The sequence below is a fragment of the Bos mutus genome, chromosome 1 (genome assembly GCF_027580195.1).
Source record: "Bos mutus isolate GX-2022 chromosome 1, NWIPB_WYAK_1.1, whole genome shotgun sequence".
In the NCBI taxonomy this organism is placed as follows: Eukaryota; Metazoa; Chordata; class Mammalia; order Artiodactyla; family Bovidae; genus Bos; species Bos mutus.
Window position 1 is genome coordinate 115079055 of NC_091617.1, and position 6013 is coordinate 115085067.

A 6013-nucleotide genomic window follows, 5' to 3' on the forward strand; every position below is an offset into this window, starting at 1 on the left:
ATTTTTGATAGTTTGGTTAATATGTGTTTGTGTTTTCATCCTTGGCTTTATCCTGTATGAGACGCTGTGTACTTCCTGGATTTGGATGACTATTTCTTTTCCTATGTTAGGGAAGTTTTTTATTATAGTCTCTTCAAATTTTTTCTCAGGACCTTTCTCTCTTTCTTCTTCTGAGGAAAAAAAAAAAAAAGTGTGTTTAATGTTGTCCTAGAGATCTCCTGAGACTGTCCTCATTTCTTTTCATCCTTTTTTATTTATTCTGTTCCTTAGCAGAGATTTCCACCATCCTGTCTTCCAGGTCATTTATCCATTCTTCCATCTCAGTTATTCTGCTACTGATTCCTTCTAGAGTATTTTTCATTTCAGTTATTGTATTGTTCATCTCTGTTTGTTTGTTCTTTAGTTCTTCTAAGTCTTTGCTAAACTTTTCTTGTATCTTCTTGACCTGTGCCTCCATTCTTTTGCTGAGATCTTGGATCATATTTACTCTTGAGTCTTTCTCAGGTAGATTGCCTATCTCCTCTTCATTTAGTTGTTTTTGTCAGTTTTATTTTGCTCCTTTGTCTGAAACGTATTTCTTTGTCACCTCATTTTGTTAAACTTACTGAATTTGTGGTCTCCTTTCTGCAGGCTGCACTATTGTAGTTCCTCTTGCTTCTGGTGTCTGATCCCTGGTGTGTGAGGTTGATCCAGACATTTGTGGCACTATCCTCTTAATAGGGGGTTTGATTGGTGTTGTAGTGATGAGGGCCTGCCCTGGATATTGAGCATGGCCTCCCATTTGCTTTTTGCTTGTCACTGCCCTATCAGGAGTGAGGTCTGCTCCCTAGTTGTTGTAGCAGAGGCCCCCTGATCTGTTTCTTAGCTGTCATTTTAATCTGTGGCACAAGGTATGTTGTATTAGAGCACTTCCACTGGGAGAAAAGCCACTGAATATTCCTCCTCTGGAGCCATTCATTTGTGAATATACTCTGCAGTGTTCCCTTTTCGTCTTGTGTAAGCTCACAAAGTATACTGTTGTTGGCATTGCTCTCAGTCTCATCTTACCTGTGGGTATGCCTGAATTTGGCCCCGGTGACTCTCAGGTGTTGTTTTCACCAGGACACTGGCACAGATCCACTGAGATAAGGACCCAGGACTTCAGTAGTCATGAACCTGGACCAGCTATGGAAGCAGCTCAGGTTCTGGCCTGACCTAATCTCTATGTGTACATGCCCACAAAGTCCACAGCTGGTAAAGTCAGACCTATTCCAGCTTCTAGGATATTTATTCTTTCAGATATTTTGTAACCACTGAATTTAGGAAGCCATCAAAGGAGTTTTATGGAGCTGCAAGGAGAGATTTCAACTCTTCTTCCTTAGTCACAGAGCCAGTGGGGCTCAGCTATGGTTTCAGTGCCTCCTAGTTGGAGGAGCTATCCATGCCTTCCTGGGACAGCAGGGTGCATCCCAGTATCCACTGACAGATTTCCTAATAGTGAGAGCTTTCCTCATAAACCTGGGGAAATGGGGCAGGTCCCAGCTCTCACTGATGGACTTAGTAAGGGAAATATCCCAGGACTGGAGGGCAAGTCCCAGCACCCACGGGTAGTCAGAAGTTTCCTTGCCATTTGAGGACAGTGTAGGCAAATCCTGGGACCCACTGGTGGAATTCCTAGAGGTCAGAGCTGTCAGCTCCTTTCTGGGTCAGTGTAGGCAGGTCCTGTGACCTGTTGGTGGAATTGCTAGTTTGGGAAGCTCTCTGTGCCCGTTTGGGTCAGTGGAGGAGGTGGTCCTAGGGCTCAGTGGCAAAATTTGAAATTTGTAGTGGTGGGAACTGCCCATACCCTTCTGGGTCCACAGATGTGGAGCCTGGCATCTGCTTGTGTTCTGGAGGAGGTGGCCAGTGTCCATCTTTGGAGCCCAAGGTGGCAGTGGCGACTTGTGCCCATCCCCAAAGCTCCTGTAGGAGGTGTTCTGCACCTGAGAGCTCTCACAGGGAAAGACGCTTTTACGATGGTCCCACCCCTCTCCTTGTGCACCTCCAAATAATGGTGCCTCACCTCTCTGGCAGGCCCAGGCTTCTTCCTAGTACACCCTCAGTTGCTACAGCCTGAACTCTTCAGCTGTTTCCACATACAACCCTGGTCCTTTCCCTGGGACTGAGCTCTTGAATCTGAGCATCAGCATGTGCTTCTCACCCTTACCAACACAGGACTGTCTAGGTTGTGGGGAGCCGGGTGGTGGTGTTGACCCTCTGGGCAAGTTACTCACTGTTACGCCTTCCACAGATTGATTGTTGCTCTCTCCTTTAAAGGAGAGAAATTCCTTTAAAGGCTCTGAAATTCCCCATCTGTCCAGGCTGATCTCCTTGCTGATAAGAAGACTTCCAGAGCAGTGGGAACCTTTCCTCCTTCACAGCTGCCTCCCTGGGGCACAGTACTGATTACTTCTTTTCTTTCTTCCTTTGGTTCTTTCCTGATTACATGGAAGTTTTCCTGTCTTTTCAGAGATCTGAGGTCTTCTGTCAATGTTCAGTAGCTGTTCTGTGTGAATCTTTCCATTTGTATTTTCAATGTTTCTGTGGAAGGAGGTGATTTTACTTTCTACTCCTCTGCCATCTTGATTCTCCCCCTCTCCTCAGTTCAGTTCAGTTCAGTTGCTCATACTGTCCGACTCTTTGCGACCCCATGAATTGCAGCACGCCAGGCCTCCCTGTCCATCACCAACTCCCGGAGTTCACTCAAACTCATGTCCATCGATTCGGTGATGCCATCCAGCCATCTCATCCTCTGTCATCCTCTTCTTCTCCTGCCCCCAATCCCTCCCAGCATCAGAGTCTTTTCCAATGAGTCAACTCTTTGCATGAGGTGGCCAAAGTATTGGAGTTTCATCTTTAGCATCATTCCTTCCAAAGAACACCCAGGACTGATCTCCTTTAGAATGAACTGGTTGGATCTCCTTGCAGTCCAAGGGACTCTCAAGAGTCTTCTCCAACACCACACTTCAAAAGCATCAATTCTTTGGTGCTCAGCTTTCTTCACAGTCCAACTCTCACATCCATACATGACTACTGGAGAAACCATAGTCTTGACTAGATGGACCTTTGTTAGCAAAGTAATGTCTCTGCTTTTGAATATGTTTTCTGCTGCTGCTGCTGCTGCTGCTAAGTTGCTTCAGTCCTGTCTGACTCTGCGCAACCCCAGAGATGGCAGCCCACCAGGCTCTCCCGTCCCTGGGATTCTCCAGGCAAGAACAATGGAGTGGGTTGGTCATAACTTTCCTTCCAAGGAGTAAGCATCTCTTAATTTTGTGGCTTCAATCACCATCTGCAGTGATTTTGGAGCCCAAAAAATGTCTAACCCCCTCTCCTAAAGCTCTTTAATTGGCTCATTGATATAGCTCTATAACTACAGATATAATTCACATAGCAAATTGTTCTGATGCTTTAAAGTGTTGAGAAATTTACTCTCATCTTGTCCTTCTTTCCACTAAAGAAAAAATAAATGTACTTCAATAAAAAACTGATCTTCTGTGTTGCCTAGAAGAAAGAGATCTTCTTTCTTCTGTGTCATCTTTGTGTTTCTGTACGTTATCTGGGTCTAGTATATTATGGTCTTTGAAATACTTTACAACTATGCATTGTCTACGTTAAGCACACCCTCTATTGCTCATTGTCTTTGACGTCTTTTTGTTATATCGGTCCTCTGAATTATCTTTTGTTTGAGTTATAACAGTGGCTTGGTTTGCTTACTGATTGAATTGAATTAAAATATAGTCTTTAACATATCTGGATTTTTATATCTGCATGGGTCATAAATTTTTCTTAGTTTAAAAATTGTCTTCAATTCCACAGACCTTCCTTTCCTCAATAATCACATGTTAGTCACTGTAGTATTTACATATTAACTTAATGGTTTGTAATACTGACAGCTATAAGCTTTATGTTAAGTTTTATAATTAATGTAAATAATGATGTTTACAAAATAAATCTTGAACCACAAAGATTCACATGATTCCAATGATTAATTCAGGCAAGCAATTTTTTTTTTCATCTGAGAAGGAAAGTTATGACCAACGTAGATAGCATATTCAAAAGCAGAGACATTACTTTGCCAACAAAGGTCCGTCTAGTCAAGGCTATGGTTTTTCCTGTGGTCATGTATGGATGTGAGAGTTGGACTGTGAAGAAGGCTGAGCACTGAAGAATTGATGCTTTTGAACTGTGGTGTTGGAGAAGACTCTTGAGAGTCCCTTGGACTGCAAGGAGATCCAACCAGTCCATCCTAAAGGAGACCAGTCCTGGGTGTTCATTGGAGGGACTGATGCTGTGCTGAAACTCCAATACTTTGGCCACCTCATGCAAAGACTCTGATGCTGGGAGGGATTGGGGGCAAGACGAGAAGGGGACGACAGAGGATGAGATGGCTGGATGGCATCATCGACTCGATGGACGTGAGTTTGGGTGAACTCCAGGAGTTGGTGATGGACAGGGAGGCCTGGCGTGCTGCGATTCATGGTCTCGCAAAGAGTCAGACAGGACTGAGTGACTGATCTGATCTGATCTGAAGACAGTATCTTCGAACAGTGTCTCTTTTATAAAAAACACAACTAGATGATTGTTGAGTAAGATGTTATTTCATGCATGTGATGAGACAACAAATACCAATGAAAACATAATAGTCTATACTCATGGGTCCTGATGTAATAGTTTAGTGTTTGGATTTCAGGGAAGAGCTTAATATGGTGGAATATGTTAGGAGATTGGAGAACAGATTAGGTGCTGAGATGACCAAAAAGCAAATAATGCAGCTGTAGACTCAAGCAATGTGTTTGGGGATTAGATTCTCAAACAAATGAACAAACACAATTACACTTATACAGCACCAAATTTACTCAGTTTAATAAAAAGACACAGAACTAACAATAACATGCAAAGAGTAGCATCACAGGGACTTCAGAAAAGGAGACACTGTTTATGAAGTGTCCTAATGGGAATTATGGAGAAGGCAATGGCATCCCACTCCAGTACTCTTGCCTGGAAAATCCATGGACAATGGAGCCTGGTAGGCTGCAGTCCATGGGGTCGCTAAGAGTCAGACATGACTGAGCAACTTCACTTTCTCTTTTGACTTTCATGCATTGGAGAAGGAAATGGCAACCCACTCCAGTGTTCTTGCCTGGAGAATCCCAGGGATGGGGGAGGCTGGTGGGCTTCCGTCTATGGGGTCGCACAGAGTCAGATACGACTGAAGCGACTTAGCAGCAACAGCAATGGGAATGAATTTTAGTCGTGAGGTTCATCTAGATTAACATGAGTGTGGACACCATTATCACTGGAGAGTCCATAGGTCCAGATATCATCAGTTAAATATTTTTGTAGTTATATAGCTTTCTGTGAAGATAAATGTATGACCCCAGAAGTTCAAAATAATAGAATACCCAATACTTACAGCAATGTACAATTGGTGAGGGAACATCTTGGATAATCAGTACATAGAAATCAGTGTAGTAACTCATCTATCTTCTGGGTTGATGTTTCTAAACATTTGAGTAAGGGCTAAAAATTTAGGCTTTTAAAGGATTTACAGTTTAGATGTTGGCCTTTTCCCTCTATCAGCAAAGAAGGCTAGCAATATGTCTGAAAGCAGATTTTGTGTGAGTAAAAGAAAACTAATGATTTACACAGAGAGGATAAAATTAATGTACAGACCACTAAATAATAAAAATAAAAAAGCTTGAAAGGTATTACTTCCCAACCCCATCTAAAAGCCATTGCAATTTTTCTTTCTTAAAATTACTTCTCACTCACCATTACCATTCCTGTCGGAAACTATGATGTGTATGTTGCTTATAATCATACTTATTTTTATACTTCATTATGAAATTGGTGAATATTTAACATGTATCACACTGAATAAATGACATTTATTAGGATAAATATGTCTTCCTTTTAGCAAGATCTAAGATTAGGGAAATTAATTTTTTTCAAAGATACACAATAATTATGCTTTGATTTAAACCTTGATTGATCA